This window comes from Mustela lutreola, chromosome 7, assembly GCF_030435805.1.
Source record: "Mustela lutreola isolate mMusLut2 chromosome 7, mMusLut2.pri, whole genome shotgun sequence".
Classification (NCBI taxonomy): Eukaryota; Metazoa; Chordata; class Mammalia; order Carnivora; family Mustelidae; genus Mustela; species Mustela lutreola.
The window spans coordinates 66,589,862-66,608,984 of record NC_081296.1 but is presented as its reverse complement, the minus strand read 5'-3'; the positions used below and the strand labels follow the sequence as shown (position 1 = coordinate 66,608,984).

Genomic DNA, 19,123 nt, shown 5'->3' with positions numbered 1-19,123 from the left:
TTTCTCAGCCCAGTCATGACAGCTTCCCTTGCATCTGAGAGTGGCCATTTGATCTGGTCGTGACCCAAACAGAAGTCTAGAGAAGATGGAGGTGGGAGAGACACAGTTGGCCTAGGCCTTTTGCCTTGCTTCCTAAGTTAGAGATAGATGTGATGTCTGGATCTGGGCAGCCTCCTGTGACCATGAAGTGAAAACAGAAAGATAAGAGTTAATATGCTAAGGGAAAGCAGAACAGAAATGCAGGAAGAGCCTGGCTGTATGACAGCATCATACACAGTTTTTTCCTGGGAGGGAAAACAGTTCCAAGGAAAAGCAGCCATCATGGGGAAGCTGGTGACTATACCATTCCAAAAATCCACCATATTATCACATCTCATGATCATCAACCAGCTCCCCAAAATTCTAATCTTACTATGGTTGTGAGGAAGCTGAAGGTGACTGAAGAGCTGATCTTTGAGTTTCACCAGCTATTTGTTCTTAAGAACGTGACTCCAAATGGATTCACAATAATGATATTTTTAGAGTGGCTTCATATAATTTTCACTGAATACTTTGTACATTGACCCTGTTAGAAGCTTGATTTGACTTAAGAAAAATGTAAAGAACACACAGTTTTGTTTTATTTTTGCTTGGGAGAGGTTAAATAAAGGAAAATGATGGTTTCGTTAAAAAGGGGGGAAAAATGACCTCACCAACCTGGAACTGCTACCCCCAGAATTCTCATTATGTGAAACAAACAAACAAACAAACAAAAATCCCTGTCTTGTTTAAGCCACTGTTTGTCAGGCTTTCTGTTACTTGAAGCAAAGTTCATTCCTAACAGAGATATCATCTGTTAATCAGTTGGGTTCCTAGCAGGAGACCAGTGACCGTAAATGAGACTTAATGGAGGGATAATTTATGATGGCAGGGACAGGATTAAAAGGGACCGATATAGGATGGTGAAGTACTCAAGGACCAGCAATCGTGGGAAAGCTGTTATCCCTGCTTCTGATGGGATGGGGATTGGATTTGTTCCTGGAGCCCATCGAGAATTACAGCAATGAGAGAGCCTGACAGGAAATGGGGCTGAAGATAAAGGGATGTAACCACTGACCTCCATGATGGTATTGAAGAATAAATACTCTACCATCTCTCTCTTCTCACCTCATGGCCCCCTAACTAGGGCCTCCCAATAGCCAAACCCACTGGCAGGCAGAGTTCAAGAGCACTGTAGGATACAGTCCCTCTAGGACACTGCTGGGAAAACAGTAGAGAGAGAAGATGGGATAAGTGGGCCATATAGAGCATGTAATCCCATGCAGGTTTGTTTGGGGGTTTTTACCAGTTTTTCCGTTTTCTTTTATGTTTTAAAGATTTATTTATTTATCTGAGAAAGAGAGTGTGTGTGAGCAGGGGGAGGGGCAGAGGGAGAAGGAGAGAGACAAGCAGACTCCCTACTGAGCGCAGAGCCCTCTGTGGCTCAATCCCACGACCCTGCGATCACGACCTGAACTGAAAGCAAAAGTCAGACACTTAAGTGGCTGGGCCCCCCAGATGCCCCCTGATTTTATTTTTAGGTGATCTCTACTCCCAGCACGGGGCTCAAACTCACAACCCAGAAATCGGGAGTTGCATACTCTAACGACTGAGCCAGCCTGCTGCCCCTCCAAGGCAGGTTTGTGATTTACTTGGTCCTTGTGGGATAATGCTGTTGGAAACAAAGAGTTTGCTTTGTAATCTGCCAGTGGCAACCCTGGTGGACCCTTCCTCTCCCAACCACCCACACTGATGATGAGAGGTACATTAAGTCAGCAGGTGGTCCTTATTTGACTCCGCAGCGCAGAAGTTAGATGCAAAATAATGTATGCAGGTATAATAATTTCCTTCAGTGCATATTTTCTGGAAAAACTGTTACCCCGTTTTTATGATATGCTTCTGATTTCTTTATCCTTGCCTGCATGCTTCCATCATTTATTTGTCATTGACCATAAGTTGTCTCAAATTACTTTTGGAAGTAAGTGGAGCGGCAACAAGAAGCATTCACATACTTCTACCGGTGGAGATTGGGTTTGGTTGTGGGTGACAGATACTCAAAATAAGCATGGCTTGAACAAGATGGAGGCTATTGTTCTCTAAAGGATCGGCCTGGGGGTTGGGCATGGTGGCTCTACTCCACAAAGTTCTCGGGAGCACAGGCCTAGGGTGCTTGGCTGCTGGGCCTTTCTGTTAATCATTTGCCAGGAACTAGATGAAGGGCCCTTCAGTGGAGTGGAGGCACCAGCTCCAGGCTTCAACCCCTTAGCTAATCCTCACTCGGGCTCCACCGCCCAGGCTCTAGAGAGGTCCCGCCCCTTGGCCCAGGAACCCTCTGGACACCTGGGCTCCAGGAACTCTTGGGGCTTGCATGGAGTTTGCATTCTACCGTGGGGAATAGCATGTGATAGTAGAGGAAGGGAGGAGAGAGTTGAATCAGGGTCCCCATTAGCCGCCATGGAAGGAGGGCTCCTTCAAAGGCAAAGGTCTTTGGACCTTTTTGGGGGGTCCTTTGGCTCCCAGGGGAAGGCAAGTCTGGTATGTCATTCCTTGGAATGTAACATCCTCAGAGGACTGTAGCTGGATTGTGCTGGAGCCAGTCCCCACGTGTAAGGAGACAGCCCGCAATGATATTAGTAGTTGATGAACAGTGTCGTTGTAGTTTTAATGATTATTAATGAGTTACCTTGCCTTGGCGTATGTCCTGCTTCCTGGATTCTCCACTCTACAGTCCCTGCTATCTCCCTGGCCCACCTAAGAGGGGAAAGTTCAATACTACACGGCAACTATTTAAGAAGTGTGTGCCCTGTCCCAAGGCCGGCTCTTACCCAGCAAGCAGCTTCAAGTCTGCTTTAGGACAGGCCTGGCTGGGGCTTGGCATTGTCTTTTAACTTGGATCAGCCCCAGAGGGCTTCCTGGCCCTCTCGCTACCCTTCTGGAGGTATCTAGAGGCCAGGCTGAGCCTCCCAGGTTCCCCAAAGAGTCCAGAGCCCAGACCCCTACTCTTTCCTGTGCTGGGTACTAGAGGTGTGTCCAGATCAATCAGCGGGGAGCAGGGGCAGAGAAGGAAGGCCCCATAGGGCCAGGGCAGGGGCTCAGAAACCCCACCCTTCAGCCTTTGCTGTCAGACTAGGAACTATATATACCAGGTAACCACAGAAATTGGTATCTAAAAGAGTAGTAGTGATGGGTAGTGAAAGGGGGTAATTTTAAAAATTTTGCTTGCATGGCAGTCATATATTATGTGCTGGGACTGTCCTGGTCAAATCTGCACAAAAGCCTTTCTAACTTTGAGCATAGTACCAGTTGGAATCCTCCTCCCACTGGCCCTCCAGACTGCTGTGTTAACAGCCACTGTTCTCAGCAGCCAAGTGGTGGGTCCTCCTGCTTGTTCTGCCTCTTGGGGCTGAATCAGCAAGCATGCAGTCTTGCCAGCTGGTCCCTGATGTTGGCTCCAAAGCTGACAAACTGGCCTTCCTCCCTCCTGACCCTCCACCCCAGGCAGAGGACAAGCCCCATTTCTCTGCATTCCTCATGCTTTGCTGAGGGGCCCAGGGAGGATTCTATGGGAACTGTGGGGCTATCCTGATGGGGGTGGGGTGGGGGGTAAGAATCTCAGCTCCAGGGAAAAGGTAGAACCATGGGCTATTCTAAGAAGTACCTGGTCTGCTTGTGAGTTTGGTGTTAAAGGGAAAGCGTTGGGCCTGAGGGAAGAACTTCCAGCTCTAAAATCCCACGATTCTGTGAAGGTTCCTGCCTTGCCTAGATAAGCCTGAGTGAAGAGTCTGAGGCAGGCTTAGCCCTATGTGGCCACTGTGGGTATTAAACTTCAGGCTTTACCCACATACGCACCCCTCCAAGCAGGGCCAATCTGAAAGAAGCAGGCAGGGCTCCATGTTTAGAAATGACAAGAATTCAGGACCAGCCCACAATGGGCTATACTCTCCCTGCCTGTCCTCTCTGCTTGCGTCTCCCTTCTGATGTACTTCTGGCTCATTTCCTAGAAGCTCCCCACAGCTAATCCTGAGCCTTCTTTACCTATGGGAAGACATTCACACTGGCCACGTCACAATGGTGGTCTCTTCTCCTCCAGCAATTTCCATCAGAGTGGACAGAAGTGAGGAGCCCATCAGTGTATTCGCCCTGGTCATACAGAAGTTGGTTTCAGTCATACTATTCCAAGTTTTTGTGTACCCCCAGCTCTCTCTTGCCAAAAGCTCTTAGACGTTAAATCTGTCTAGTAGCTTGAGATTTGCTATCTACCCTAACCTTGCACTTTTTGGTGGAAACCCATGAAATCATCGTTCTGCTGTCCTCTCTGCTATGCTTCTATCATGGCACTTCTGCCCCCCACCCCCCAACCATGCTGTGTTGTCTGGATTTTAAGTAAAGCGAGGGCAAGAGCCTTGACTTCTTCATCTTTGAATCCTCTGCAGCTTTGCTAATCAGAGTGTGGTTTGCACTGTAATAAGAAGTCCAGGAGACTCCGTAAGGTTCGAGCAGCACCATCCTAGACACCCAGCCCAGTACTCTTTAACTGTTGGCTTGAGCCAAGAAGTGGGCATGTACAGCTATAGTGGCTAGAAGCAATGAACTTTTGAAATGACATATTTTGTGGGCCTGTTTTACTGCCCCCCATACTGTTTTACTGTGGGCCAGTTTTACTGTTTTACCATAAAGTCTTCAGGGTGGGGACTCTCTGGATTCCACACATTTCTCTCAGCTCATATTCAGTGGCCATTACCCAGGGAGGACGGGGGCTGGTATGTGGCCTCGGGAACCTGTTTGGCTCCAGTGACCTTGTCTTCTGCCTCTAGTAGGTGACCAGCAGAGGAGGAGAGAGATACAGGTGACACGGAGGACCAACAGCCCCCAGAAGCAGGGGAGCTCAGTTCAGGAAGAATCTTTATGATAATTTATAGAGATGGTAGCTCCTACTCCTCTCCTTCCTAGTCTCTGTCCATCATCCATCTTCTCCTCTTTTACTCACCAGCTCTGCTGGCTACATGGTCAAGTTCTTGGTGACACCTGAACCCTTCATTACACATTCCATACTAGTTGTGGCTTTTTAGTAAATAGAAAGGACCATGATAAGGCACCAACTAGCACTTGGTTTTGTTACTGCTCTCGACAAGATGCACTGTTTGGGCAAAGGCCTTCCAGAGGTCTTGGGCCTCAGGCTCAAGCCAGGGAAGAGTAAGCACATCCCAGATCTGGCATGCAAGGATGGACAATGGCATTGAGGCCACAATAAAGGAAAATAGGAGTTGCTCTGGAGAGAAGGTAGAAAATAAAGTAAGATCCCCTAAGAAAGTAACATTTGAGTAAAGACATAAAGGTTGTGAGGAAATAAGCCATGTAGATAGCTGAAAGGAAAATTATTCCAGTGCTAGGAAATAGCAAGTACAAAGGTCCTGAGCATGTCTAGATATTAGAGGTCCAGCATATAGATTATCTTGATGTGTATTCCATGTATACTTGAAAAGAATATATTTTCTATATAGTGATCAATAAATGTCAGAAAGATTAGGTTGGCTGATACTATTGTTCAAATATTCTACATCCTTACTGAGTTTTGTCTGTTGGTTCTACCGGGTGTTAAAATCTCCTACTCTAATTATGGATTTGTTTATTTTTCCCTTTAGTTCTGTCAACTTTTGCTTCGTGTATTTTGAATCCCTGTTATTTAGGTGCATACACATTTTTGATAGTTATTTCTTTTGATGAACTGATACTTTCATCCTTTTTTTAAGATTTTTTAATTTGAGAGGAAGAGAGAAAGCCAGTGCACAAAAGTGTGGGGAGAAGCGGACAGAGTTTAAGCAGACTCTGCACTGAGTCCCCCAAGTGGCCCGATCCTTTCATCTTTATGAAATATTCCTATTTACCTTTGGCAATACTCCTTGTTCTAAAGTTTACTTTATTTGATATTAATACAATCAGGTTATTCACGATTAGTGTTTGTGTAGCATCTTTTTTTCCATCCTTTTACTGTCATGGCCTTTACTTTGTCCACTGTTTAAAGTACATCTCTTGTAAACAAACTTGGTTACATCTTACATTTTAGACTAGTTAGACAAGTTCTGCCTTTTCTGTGGCATGCTTAGTCCATCTTTATTTAATGCAGTTATTCATATGGTTAGTTTCATGTCTCCCATTTTGCTATTAATTTTTACTCGTCCCATATGTTCATTGTTTCTTTGTTCCTCCTTTTATGCTTGCTTCTGGACTGATTACTTGGTACTATCTCATTTTGTTGCTTTTTTTACTTTGTAGCTGGATATCTGTTTTATCTTTAATGATTTCTCTATGGATCACGATGTGCATCTTTAACTTCGTACAGGCTACTTTGGGTCTACATTATATCACTTCACAAATAATGTGAGAAACTTACTATACCTTCCATTCACCCTTTCCCATCTTTTGGCTATTCCTCTCATCTACTTTACTTCTGTGAATTTGAAAAAAAAAAGTCCCATAATACATGGTTATTATTTTCTTCTTAAATAAATTAAGAAAATGATCTTTTCTATTTACCCATGGTATTTACCATTTCTAGTGCTCTTCATTCCTTCTGGTAGATCTAAGTTTCCAACTGATATCACTTCTCTTCAGCCTGAAGAACTTCCTTTAGTATTTCTTGAAATACAGTTTAGAAGAACAGCAAGGAGGCTGACTGGGCTGAAGCAGAGGGAATGAGGAGAGAAGGAGGAGATGGATTCTCGAGGTAATCAGGAGTCACTTACACTCACTGTTGTAGGCCACTGCAGGCTTTGGCTTTTAATTTGAGTGAGATGGGAAACAGTTGCATGGTTTTGAGCAGGGCAATGACACCATCTGGTGTGGGTGTTCACAGGATTGCTCTGGCTGCTGGGACGAGAATAGACCAAAAGGGGCAAGAGAGGGAATTGGGAGGCCGGTTGTTGCAACAACCCAGGCAAGGGATAATGGTGGTTTGGGGGGTAGCAGTGATATAGTGAGAAGTTCCAAAATCTGGATACATTTTGAAGGCACGGCCAATGGAGTTTACTGACAGATTGGATGTGAAATATGAGAAAAAGAGGAGGTGAGGATGACATCAAAGTTTTGGCCTGAGAGACCAGAAGGATGGAGTGGCCGGTTGCAATGGGGAAGATTGAGGAGGGGCCGGTCTGTGGGAAGTACCCTTTCATCATCTAAACAGAGATGCTGAGTAGGCCTTTGGTCTACAGTTCAGGGACAAGAAATGGGCTGGGCTTATACATTTTTTTTTTTTTTTTTTTTTTTTTTGGTATAAGTGAATGAGTAAATGTGACACGTCTTTGTTTCAACGTAATAATAGATGATATTTACTTTGCCAGGCATTGGACATAATTCTTACATTCTTACTCATTCAATCCTCATAACAACCCTTACAGTTGGGTTCTATTACTATCATCCACAAAAAGGAGGTGTATTAGTCAGTCCGCTAGGGCTGTCTTACAAAATGCCACAGACCGAGTGCCTTAGACAAGAGAAACTCTTTTCTCACGCTTTTAGAGGTTGGAAGTCCAAGACCGAGGTGTCAGTCAAGCAATTCACTGGCTGTCACTTTGGTTCCTCTGAGGCTTCTCCACTTGGATGCAGATGGCTTTTTCTTCATACACGTGCATTCCCAGTGTCTTCCGTATGTCTTAATCCCCTCTTTATACAGGGACACGGGTCAGATGGGATTAGAGGGTCACCCGAATGACCTCGCTTTAATTTAATTACCTCTTTCCACTTACAGTCATATTCTGGGGTGCTGGGAGTTAGGGCATCGATGTAGGAATTTGAGGGTGGAAACAGTTCAGTTCATAATAGGAGGTATAGAGAGATTGGGCAATGTTTACAAGGTCAGCTGGTCAATGTTGGAACTAGGATCTGAATTCAGCAGGTCTGACTCGTAGCCAACTTACTCCACACAGTCTAAATAGTCTCCTGAGCAGTGCTGTTCATACCTTGGTATAATTTATTCTTCGCCCGTAATAGCCTACTCTGTGTGTTCCCAATCCCTTATCTGAACCGTCAGAGACATATACTATGGGTCACATTCCATGTTATTTTGCTACCGCCTTCAGCAGGATCTGGGCCAGCACTCCATAAGCAAGTACTGATCCGGCAGGAAAACGTAGTAATAATCACCCAAATGAGATAGAAATCACAGATAGCGTCACATCATTTTCATAGGCTTTGATGCCAAATACGTTACACATGTGGCAATTTTTGGTTTTGTTTTGTTTTTTTTGTTCTTGGGTTTTGTTTTTGTTTTTATTGCTTAGATTTTGGCCTTTGGATTTCAGATAAGAGATTATGGACATGCGCCTAGAGTTCTCTTCCCTGTGGCTGTAACTGTCCTTCGGTTTTATGCTCTATTTGCCAATTGTACTTAATCACTTAGGAGCTGCACTCCACTGAAGCAGTATTTCCCACGATGGCCAACCAAACATGTACTGTGTGAAGCCCCTTGCAGGAGAGGGGATGAAGGGCAGTAAAGAGAGAGCTTTGGGCCCATGGCTTTGGTTATAGGAGGAAAAGCCCCTTGGTCCTTGGGAAGAGGTTGTGGTTGAATGTTACCCCAGAGAAGCTGGAGCTCCTCCTGTAGGGAAGGCCACAGCTCCTTTCTCGAATCAACAGCTGATCCTAACAGGGCCTTCTGGTTACGCCAAAAGGTTTCCAGGTGTGGACCTGCAGGCCTCAGGGCAAGCTGTAGGAACCCAGAGGAAAAAGGACCTTTCCATAGCATTCCAGATTGGCAGCTGCCATCTTGGGCCCAGTGTGGGCAATCCTGTGAGGAGAGAAGGCACCTGTAGCAACGCCATGTGGGTGATGCTGGCCTGAGGATCACACAGGATCTGGAGACCTTGCCCCCAGGGCTCTGCCCTGGGAAGACCAAGTAACTCAAAGTTTAAAGGCACTGAGTTCCTTGAAAGTGAAATTTGGGGCCAGAGTTCAGGGCAGTCAAGATTTCCCCGTAACCCAGGGGAAGCACAGGCCCAGCTGTGGATCCTGCCTTACATGCTGTCCCCTCCCACTTCCTCCAGGCTTGTGGGGCAGGGTTCTGAGTGACAGCCTATTGGATGCAGGGAGCCAGTAGAAATCTAGACTTTAGAACTATCTGTCTGGCTCTTTCCAGGAGTCACACTGGTCAGCAATGGCCAGAGAAGAAAGGGCTCTGCGGCTCTGGGAGACAGTGTGAAACTTCAACGGTGTGCTGTAAAGGTTGGTGTTCTAGATCAGGGCCAGATTCCCCCACATTCCCAAATCTGGGCCTCTGCCCACCTCCGTGGAGATTTCCTTGCAAGGTCCCATGCTGTTGACATGCTCTTGCATGCCACCAGTGTAACTGTCATGCAGATTCTCTTGGGGGGTGGGCACTGCCTATGGGGTGCCCCCTCTTCCCACACTGGTGTGCTCTCTGCAGCCTGGGAATCCTGTGGGGCTCAGGCCCACCTTAACTCCATGCTCTTAAGAGGGAATCATTGAGCCATGGTTTCCCCTGGATCTTAAGGGAGAAGGAAGGGCAGTTGGATCTGGATCTGGAAGGGGAGAAAAGGGGAGAAAGTTGGGAGAGCAGAGAGATCAAGGGAGGACACTAGGTCTCTCTTGCACTAGGATTCTGGTCCTCCCTGGAGCACAGCCAGCAGCATGGTCTGCCTGTGGTCATGTCACCTGTTTCCCACAGGCCAGTTTTTAATATTGGGGTTGATTGCAATCACCACTGGGCACCCCAGTTAATTCGTTGTGTATGTTTGCATCTAAGTGTATGCAAATAAGTGCAACATATGTGGCGATCCCAAGAGTCCTGGTGTTATTTTTGTTCAGATTCCCAGGCTGGGAATGTGGGGTTCATGTGGGCATCCGTGTGGGCTAGGGGGATTTAAAAGATGGGACCGTTTCCTTTTTTTAAAGAAAACAGCTCATTTTCCTTCTACTTCCTTTTCTTCTTTGTTTTAGAAATTCAGCTCTAGACTCTGTGAGAGAATGGAGAAATGTGAACCCAAACCCAAAAATGAAAGCACAGAAGAAAGCCCCAACCTCACATGGGAATGGGTCCAGCCTGGGAGGCACTGTCTCCCCTGTGAAGCAACAGTATCACAAGACTGTCATATTATTTTTTACATTAATAATTCTAGAATTAAAATAAATTTTATGTTCGGGGGCACCTGGGTGGCTCAGTCATTAAGTTTCTGCCTTCAGCTCAGGTCATGATCCCAGGGTCCTGGGATGGAGCCCTGCGTTAGGCTCCCTGCTTAGCAGGGAGCCTGCCTTTCCCTCTCCCACTCCCTGCCCGCCCCCCGGCCCCCGCTTGTGTTCCCTCTCTCACTGTGTCTGTCAAATAAATAAATAAAATCTCAAAAAAAAAAAAAAAAAACAACGACAAAACTTATGTTCTGTTACTTAAAATTCTAAGTTATGGACTGGGACTGTAGATTGTAATTGAAAGTGAGTTAAACCACCAGTTTGCTGCAGCCCCCCGCTGGGGAATTATCAGAGAAGATTTACTTAACATGTAAATCTTACTCTGTTCTTAATTAGTAAAAGCTCTGAAAGATACAGACACTGAGTCAGAGGGACACTGGTTCTGGGGGGTCACAGAGGAGACTCGGACAGCTGACCGTTCATACCCCTGCCATTCCTTCCCTTTTCTGGGAAAGGGAAGGGAAACAAACATTTCCTGAGCATCTATGTGGTTGGCAACATGCTAAGGACTTGCATGTTTGTCCTCTTGTTTAATCCCTGTTTTTTATAAACAGATGAAGAAACTGGGACTCTAACAAGTTAAGTAATTGACAAGGGGGCACAGCAGGATTTCTGTGCGGAAGGATTCCAAACCTCACCCTTCTTTCACTACTAACTACTTCCTTGAAACAGCCTATAGCAGAGGAAGCTCCTGCTTTACCAGCAAGCCCAACTGAGGAGCCTGCTGGCTCTTTTCCCTAATTGCAGGCAGGGTTAGGGGTGAAAATCTACTTCTTCCAAAGGTCTCATTTTGTACAACCACTTATACAGGGTGGCATATAGGCATTAGGTCACCGTGGCTTCCATTTGACTTCATACTTTGCTAAACTGTTGGATCAGGAACCACACTTTGAAAACCACTGTTTAGAAAGACTCCTGAGGCAAAAGCAACCGTTAATAATAACTACTAGCATTTATCAAGTGCTCACTATATGTCAGGCACTTTGGTGTCAAACATTTATATGTTATAGTTTTATTTATTCCTATAGTAATCATATTCTGTATATGATTTTTAGACAAATTACATGCTACTTTTTATAATGCTACAGATATTTTATATGTGTTAGGTTTGATTCACCAACTAGAACATGAACATTCTGAAAATTTGGCCAACTTTTTTTTTTCCATTCTTTTTTTTTTTATTGGTTTTAAAAAGTTTTTATTTATTTATTTGTCTGAGAGAGAGAGAGAGAGAGAGCATGAGCAGGGGGAGCAGCGGCAAGTACGGGGGAAGCAGGCTTTCCGCTGAGCAGGAGTCATTCTTTTTTTTAAATATATTTTGTAAGATTTTATTTATTTATTTGAGAGAGAGACAGAGAAAGAGAGTTGGGGGGAGGGGCAGAGGGAGAAGCAGGGAGCCTTGCTAGGGGCTCCATCCCAGGACCCTGGGATCATGTATGACCTGAGTCAAAGGCTGATGCTCAACCGACTGAGCCACTCGGTGCCCCTGTTTTTTCATTCTTTTTTTGGACTTTCTTTCCTTATCCCGTGGCTGCCACACAGTGCTGAACACATAGTAATAGCTATAGCTTATTGAGCATCTGTTATGTTCCAAAGCACTCTACTAGGGTGACTTGTATAGTGTTTTGCAATTTCTACTCCCAGCAACCATGTGAAGAGGGTACTATAATTATTTCCACCTGACAGTTACTGTAACTAAGTTCAAAGAAATTAATTTATTATTCCCAAATTACTGGTAGGTGTCAATGCTGGGATTTGAATCCCCATTTGTCTGTCTCCGAAGCCCTGTTCTGATCCTGTTATTCTGGCTTCTTAACTGATTCACAGCATTATGTCTGGCCATCTAATTAAATCCCCAAGGAATCCTGGCTCCTTTTTCAATGGCCCCTGGGTTCGAATGGAGAGGTGTTTGCAGGGGTGGAGGGAGGTGTCTTGATGACTTGATGATGCTGGCTAGAATGGAGGGGGAGGGCGCTAAACAAGACCCCTTGACCTCTGCAGTTTTTATTTCCCCAAACCAAAATACTTGGCACATAGTTGATGCACAATAAATATTTATTTAATTTAATTTATTATTTTAAAATGACTTATTTTGGGGCACCTGGGTGGCTCAGTGGGTTAAAGCCTCTGCCTTCAACTCAGGTCATGGTCCCAGGGTCCTGGGATCGAGCCCCCGAACATTTGTGTTTAAGTTTTTGTTTAAGCATGTTTCCCATGCTTTTTTTTTTTTTTTTAAGATTTTATTTATTTATTTGACAGAGAGAGATCACAAGTAGGCAGAGAGGCAGGCAGAGAGAGAGGAAGGGAAGCAGGCCCCGTGCTAAGCAGAGAGCCCGATGCGGGACTCGATCCCAGGACCCTGAGATCATGACCTGAGCCGAAGGCAGCGGCTTAACCCACTGAGCCACCCAGGCGCCCCCCCATGCTTTTTTTTTTTTTTTTAAGATTTTATTTATTTATTTGACAGAGAGATAGAGAGAGAGCATAACTAACTAGAGAGGTAGGCAGAGAGAGAAGCAGACTCTCTGCTGAGCAGGGAGCCCAATGTGGGGCTTGATCCCAGGACCCTGGAATCATGATCTGAGCCGAAGGCAGATGCTTAACCCAAAGGCAGAGGCTTTAACCCACTGAGCCACCCAGGCACCCCAAGTTTGCATACTTCAAATAGGCGCATTTTATAGTAAGCAAATTACATGGCAGGCAGTGGGAAAGGTAGACAGGAGATTATACGTCTTGGCTTCTTAATACTCCTATTATAGCTTGGGGCACATAGTATGTGCTCAATTAATAGTGTAAAGTAAATAGTTTCTTTTCAGAGAAGAAGTAATCATGATTTTGGTTAAACTTATTGGAGACATGTAGAAATAGCAAGAGATCCCCATTGCCAAGGAACCAAAAAAGATCAAATAAAATGATGTGCCCCAAATATAAGACTAAATTATTTCTTAGAAATCACATTTCGGAGCACCTGGGTGGCTCAGTGGGTTAAGCCGCTGCCTTCGGCTCAGGTCATGATCTCGGGGTCCTGAGATCGAGTCCCACATCGGGCTCTCCGCTCAGCAGGGAGCCTGCTTTCCCTTTCTCTCTCTCTGCCTGCCTCTCTACCTACTTGTGATCTCTGTCTGTCAAATAAATAAAATCTTAAAAAAAAAAAAAAAGAAATCACATTTCAAAGATAATGACACACACTCTTTTGTTTCAGTACCAAAGAAATGGAATACAGAAGGTCTCTGCCTTCAAGGAATATTTGAGCAATAAACATTTAAGCAAAAACTTCCTTCCTGCAGACAAGGAAAGTGGTAGACTGCTTTTCAGGGAACTACATTCTAAACCCAAAGCCACATTGAGATTCTTTTTTTTTTCCTCCCTTCTGAGAGTTTACTTAGTCCAAGGGGCAGTGAAGTTCGTAGTCTATGACCCTGTCTCAGAGTGGATATAAGCTGGGGAAATAGTTTCTCCCTGAAGTTAATAAGAATTTATGCCAGGGGCTTATACAGAGGTCAGTTTCGTAAGAGGGGTTATGATTGAAAACTGATTCTACTCTGAAGCATCTGGGAATTTTTGATATTTTTCTCAAGCTGTGAAGTCCAGGATTGATCGTGACATTTAATTTCTCCATGAAGTGTTTACATAGCCCTAGATAATGCTTAGGAGTCTATGAAACCTGGAGTAGTCTCCATAACCAGGTCTGATCTGCGGGGAGAGCTCAGAGTAGAGGTCCTCCTTCATTTCTTAGAGGTGAATTACATCTAGAACAGGTTTAGTGAACTACCCCCTCCCACACACACGCACACACCAAGCCTTGGGAGAGAGAGCCTGACTGGCCCTATCATTACACCCTTCCACGTTGCAGTTTGACCCTTTTTTTTTTTTTTTTTTTAAACAAAGTAAACCAGTATTGGTCATTTCAGGCCAAGCTGGTCCCAAAACAGCTTGGCATTTATCTAAAGCATTGTTTCAGGTGCCCTAACCCCTGCCAAGGAGTAAGTCAGGTTGGTGGTGCAAAGAGCATCTGAGAGCTGGAGAGATCCATTTGGCACAGTCCGCTCGCGCGCTCTCTCTCTCTCGCTCTCGCTCTCTCTCTCTCTCTCTCTCTCTCGCGCGCGCGCGCTTTCTGGATGAAGAGACAGTGATAACCCCACTCATAGAGCCATTTCAAACATCACTCAGACTCAAACCATTTTCAAATGGGGATGATAACATTAAAGGAAGCAGCTTCTCTACACAGATTGAATTCTGCTAAAACGTTGAATGTTTTATGAGTCCCTTTTCTGAGCTGACGGTGGCTGCTTCAGAAGAGAGAGGCCAGACAGAAGTGCCCAGTGCAGGAGGAAACCAGGGTAGGAAGAAAGATTAAGGAAATAAAGGAATAGTGCTGCAAGGGGGAGAGAGAGAGAGAAGGAAGTTGGCAGAGAGGGACAGGAAGTCCAGGACGAGCGGGAGCAGAAGTTCAGGGCTGAGGATCTTTCCCCCGTTCCAGAAGATCTCATGGTGAATGTAGGAAGGGAAACCAAGCCAAGTGCAATGTGTCTGCCAATCTAATAGGCTCGAGACACCACAACAGACATCCTGGCTGTGCTGGCAGGCTCTTTGGCACCTTGGCCCAGACACGCAGGTACTTGTCTTTGAAAGGCAGGTGCAGGGTAATGGTGGCTGCGGGGGGACTTGTCTCCTGCATCCAAGAGGACTTTTTGTCTGAGCCCTGGGATCTCTGGTTGATCGCTTTGGCTGGCAAGGCTCCCCTCCCCCATCGGGCAGCATTTGGAAATGAGACAAGGGGCTCCCGTTGGTCTGGTACAAATCCTATCCAAGCAACAGACCATAGTTCTCCATCCAGGCACGCACCTTAGCCTTAACCCACAGGGCCGGTGTAGGGGCAAAAGATAAGGCCCTGTGCTGAGTGTAGGCAAGGATAGAAGTAGGAACTGAAAGGGCCCATGCCGGCTACTGGACCACTTCCTGCAGGGTGATGCAATCGCTTCTGCTGCAGGTGGTGGTGGGAGTGGTAGCAACTGAGAGAGGCTGGAATTTACCTTGCTAGACTGACTGCCTCAGGCTTGGCCTTCCTGTTCTGGGGGCACAGGGGCCAGGGTGCTATTGATGGGGAAGGGGAGTGAATTCCATCTTTGGGGGAAGGACTGGATGTGCCTTTAAGGCAATAGATATAGGGGACTGGAGCCCTGGCTTTCAAGGTATCACAGGTTGGCCTCCGATCATTGTGCTGTTTCCTGCCTGTCTTTGTGGAGAAGGGACCTTAGTTTCCTTGAGTGTAAAATGGCACGGATGGCAACAGCTCCCTCTTGGGTTCGTTCAGGATTAAATGAGCTGCCTTTTGTCTAGTCTCTAGCATTCCATGGGTGCTTACCCAGTGGGACTTGTTTGGGTTATAACTCAGGGACCTCTGGCAGAATTAGGATAAGAGGCTCATGTTGACCCCAAAGTCCTAAGCCCCACCAAGCCAGCCTGTTTACGGAAGGCATGTCCCTCTGAATGAGGACACAAGAGTGGTGGAGGGCACCTGTTGATGGTAGAGCTGGGAACAGAGCTCAAATCTCCTTGCATCTTTCTACTCCACCTGAGGACAGGTGAGCCTTGGAAACAGGGAAGAAATGGGGCCTCGGACATTTCCAGGATAACTCTGTGTGAAAGAAGGCAGGACTGCTTCGGGGGAGGCTGAGGCTCCCTGGGAAATCTGTCTACCTTTAGCTTTTTCAGTTGCAGCACTCCCTGAAAGACCTTCCTCCTGTCCCCAGTTTCCCTTTGAGATGTGTATATGAGGGTTTGTGTTTGGGAGGGAGGGTACAGATAGGCTCAAGGATTCCCCCAGGGATATCTGTATTTCCAGCCTCTGATGTGGGGCCTAGAACATGGTGTATGCTCAGTAGATATGTGATGAACTCACACCTGGGAGATGGAACCCCTCTGTCATTGCCTGATAGTGACTTTTCTCCCACTCCAGGATAGTAGGACTAAGGGCTTGGCTGGGAAAGAGATGATCCAACTCATCTTCTTGGTCCTGATCCTTTCGAGCACCAGATTCAAAACCCAGGAGGCTCTAGACCCAGAGAAGACTGCTTCCCAGCTCTTCCAGGTGGCAGGTTTCCTTGATAGCAATCAGCAGAACATTCTAGCCTCAGCCGAACATTTCTGAGGTTTCCCTGACAAGCCCAAGGAGTAGAATGTACTAATGTCCTGGTGTACCTTTGCCCAGGAAAATGGGGGTGTCCTGGGTGAAGTAGAGTAAAAGGAGAGTATTTTGGTTGGACCTATTCATTCCTTGGCAAGATAAAGCCTACATCTTTTCGGTGGGCTGGGGAGCAGTTTGGGGGTGGGGAGGGGAGCTGAGGACACTGCCCCCTGAGGGCCATGCTTGTAGCTTTCCTATAAATGTGTCTCCACAGATGTTCTGTCAGGTTCAGCCAGGAGGAGGGTGGTCTGAGGGTACCAAAGACCTGGCAGCATCACCTTTGTCTTCTAGGAGGAGGCTCAGCTGGTGAGGTGAGACTCAGGGAAGGTCAGCCATCCCTAGTGACAAATACAATGGAGAGAGGACATTTATGGAAATCCTCCACTGCAGGGTTTTTTTTTTCCCCACTCCCCAACATGACACTATTCATATTTTTAAATCTGGAAGTGTATATTTATTCATTCACTGCAAACTGAAACTGAATGTGTGCTAAATGTCATAAATCATGGGATCCTGGACTTCACCTTGTCTTTTAGGTTCCACTGAGCTTTCGCATGGCAGCCTCGCTCTGCCTCTTCCTTTCCACCCACGTCTGGAGCTCTAAATGTTTTCTCTTTAGCACCTGCTTTTTCTCTTTGCATCCCACTGAACCAGAGATGAGCAAGAAGTGAGCTCATTGACTGGGAAATCAAGTCTCTCCACTTGCTTACCCAATTAGCAGAAACCAGTCTGTCTATTCAAGTATATTCTCCTCTCTCTCTCTCTCTGTCTTTCTCTCTTTCACACACACACACACACACACACACATTGCAACTCAGAAGAGAGCAACTGTTCCTTTGCAGACAGATGGAATGATGCTCTGAGAGATAAATTCATTCTGTTAGAGCAATTCCAGCAAGAGAAGGACACTCAAATCTTCTGGGTCCCTGGTCTTTCTTATGGGTACGATCCCTCCTGGAGGGAGTTAAGAGGCAAGGGGGGGGTCAAGCACTACCCCCACCAAGACCCCCACCATACCCATAAATCAGTTTCCAATCGAACCCCTCCTTGGGGGTTGAGTTACAAACCTCAGCAACCCCAGGGCAGTCTGCCTGGTAATTCCTATTATTCAGCTGTCAGCTGGTTTTTTTTAAAAACCTCCCTTCCCAGTGATCCAGTTACCAGAGTTTTAGAGCCCATTCCTTGTCTTAGAGAGAAATCCTATAGCCAGGTAAAACAATGGAGAGGGCCGCTGCCTGCTTTCTATAGGGAGCTGGGTTTTCTCTTCTGTTGAAAGCAGCCTCCCCTTAACTCTTTGCATCCCTCCCAGATTGTTGGCTGGCCCCTTTCCGAGCAACTTTGCCTTTCTCCAGGGACCCTCCTCCTACAGCCAGCATCAGTCAGCAGAGGAGAAAACAAATGGCTGAAAGGGATGGGAAGAGAGAGAGAGAGAAAATTCTCCAAAATAGATTTCTGCTGCCTCAACTAGAGTGCCGCTGTTAGTCAGTTGGTCACCGGGTTCAGAGCCCAGATCTCCAGCCAAGCAGGTCCTGATAGCCTGTACTAGAAGGGGAGGAACGGTACAGAGGGAAGGGTCTGCTTTGACAGTGATGAGAGGTGGGGAGTGAGGTTCCTGACCTCCCTGACCCCTTTATCCCAGACAGTCTTTTCTGGTCCCTGCAGCTCAGGAGGCTGGGCCCCTGCTGCTTGACCTTAGAGGCCAATAGCGCAGGAGGCCAGGCCACTGGGTGTCCTTCAGAACCAGCCTGAGAGAGAGGCTGGGAAGGCCTGGGAGAGAGGTCTTAGAAGCAATGTCACTAGAGGGTGTGACCTTCCTCCCAGCTATTCAGACCCACCAAGATGCCCCATTCCCCTACACTGGTGATTTTTAACCCTTTATAGGGTCACGGGCCCCTTTGGGAAACTGTTGTAAGTAAGCTACGGAGTCACCCCTCAAAATGTTTGTGTGAGCCCATGTACACAGTTCAGCCAGTTTCAGGGGTTCATAGCCCCTAAAACTGAAGAGACTCTGGTGAGTCTGGCAAGTACATGGATCCCAGGTAAAAATTCTGCTCTACCATCATCCTTGCCTTGTGGACCTCATTCTGCTGTGATGAAGCAGACAGAGCAATAGCAGCTTGGAGTGGGGGTGGGGACTCGGGGGTGGAGACATGGGGATGGAGAGGTGGGGATTGGGGTGGGTAAAGAAAATGAGTATGACAACTGTCCTCTAGGGCCTGTGCTGCCTGAGAAGAGAGGTTCAGAGCTGCTCTGTCCTTCAGTTCCATTCTTGAGCCTAGGTAATACCCATAGTCATCACCGGCTAGCTTGAGATATTGGCCAAGGAGGAAAGCCATTAGGAAGAGAAGGATGGTAGGAAGGCGGGGAAAGAGGTCTGTGCATGGTGAATGTGGTGAGGGCTCCCCAGTGCCCTGTAGGGAGGCTGGGCTTGGTTTCCTCATTTCCCCACATGTGGCATGAATGTGAGGTCACCCTGACCTGGTGACACTCCCTCTTGGCCAAGTCTCCTGGTAAAATAATATACCTCCTTTCTGGACATCCGTCAACTCCTGGGGAACTGGGCTGCTGGCCAACCTTGACTCTCCCCTCTTTCCCTTTTCCCTCTTCTCTGGACTTCGGAGATAGTGTTTTCCTGCCCTACTAATCCCAACCCTCTATATGCCTGGTTGGCTCTCTTTCAGGTGCACTTTGAGGGAGCTAAGGAAAGAATGGGTAGGGGGA

General features: G+C 46.5%; 1 long non-coding RNA gene across 1 annotated transcript; it reads left to right on the top strand.

Moving 5' to 3' along the window:
* Positions 1-6,665: 6,665 nt before the first annotated feature.
* Positions 6,666-10,174, top strand: LOC131835311 (uncharacterized). The gene is made up of 3 exons (XR_009355126.1): positions 6,666-6,742; positions 9,149-9,234; positions 9,970-10,174. It is a non-coding gene; the product is annotated as an uncharacterized LOC131835311 (long non-coding RNA).
* The last annotated feature ends 8,949 nt before the right edge of the window (positions 10,175-19,123 follow it).